Raw genomic sequence first — 1,310 nt, forward strand, 5'->3', positions numbered from 1 at the left:
GCGGTCTAATTTCATTCTTTTGTGCATAGCTGTCCAGTTTTCCCCAAACCATTTGTTGTAGAGCCTGTTCGTTTCCCTTTTAATACTTTTGCCTGTTTTGCAGAAGACTAATTGGGCACGTGATTGTGGGTTTATGTCTGAGCTTCTATTCTGTTCCCTTGGTCACTGTGTATATTTCTGCACCAGTCCCATACTGTTAGGATGACTGAAGCTTTGTACTATAATTTGAAATATGGAATTGTGACGCCTCAAGCTTTGTTTTCCATCATAACATTGTGTTGGTTCTTCATTATCTTTTGTGATTCCATAGAAATTTTTAAGGTAGTTTCTTTGAGTTGTTTCATTTTTTAAAAAATTTAAATTCAATTAGCCAACTTATCCTACATCATTAGTTTCAGATGTAGTGTTAAATAATATATCAGATGTGTATAACACCAAGTGCTCATTGCATCATGTGCCCTCCTTAGTGCCCATCACCCAGGTACCCCCTGCCCCAATCCAGCAACCCTCAGTTTGTTACTACAGTTAGGTACTATTATGTTTTTTCCCATCTCTGATGACTTCTCATTCTGTTTCCCTTTCCTTTTTCTATGGTTCTCTGCCCTATTTCTGATATTTGACATATGAGTGAAACCATATGATAGTTGTGCTTCTTTCATTGCCATATTTTACTCAGCATAATATCTTCCAGACCCATCCAGGTTGATGTGATGATAAATAATCATCCTTTCTGATGGCTGAGTAATATTCCATTGAATATATGAACCACATCTTCTTTATCCATCCCTCTGTCCATAGGTATCTGGGTTCTTTCCATAGTTTAGGTATAGTGGATATTGTTGCAATGAACACTGGGGTGCAGGTGTCAGTTCTTTTCATTACATCTCTATTTTTGTAGTAAAAGCCCTGCGGTGCAATTACTGTGTTTTAGGGTAACTTTACTTTTAACTTCTTGAAGAAACCCTGTACTGTTTTCCAGAGCGGATGTAACAGATTGCATTCCTACCAGGAGTGTAGGAAGCTTCCCCATTTTCTGTATCATCACCAACACTTGTGGTTTCATGTCTTGTTAATTTTAGACGTTCTTCCTTGTGTGATAGGACACCTTAATGAGGTTTAGATTTGCGTTTCCCAGAAGCCATGTGATGTGGAACATTTATGCATATATCTGTTGGTCACATGTGTGTCGTCATTGGAGAAATGTCTGTTCATATTTTCACCCATATCTAGACCTTACATTGGGTTAAGACCATGAAGCCTGGAAGATACAATCATCCAGAACTGTGGAGATCTTCACAAGGTCTGAGTTA

The sequence above is a fragment of the Mustela nivalis genome (assembly GCF_964662115.1).
Source record: "Mustela nivalis genome assembly, contig: HAP1_SCAFFOLD_131, whole genome shotgun sequence".
Taxonomy (NCBI): domain Eukaryota; kingdom Metazoa; phylum Chordata; class Mammalia; order Carnivora; family Mustelidae; genus Mustela; species Mustela nivalis.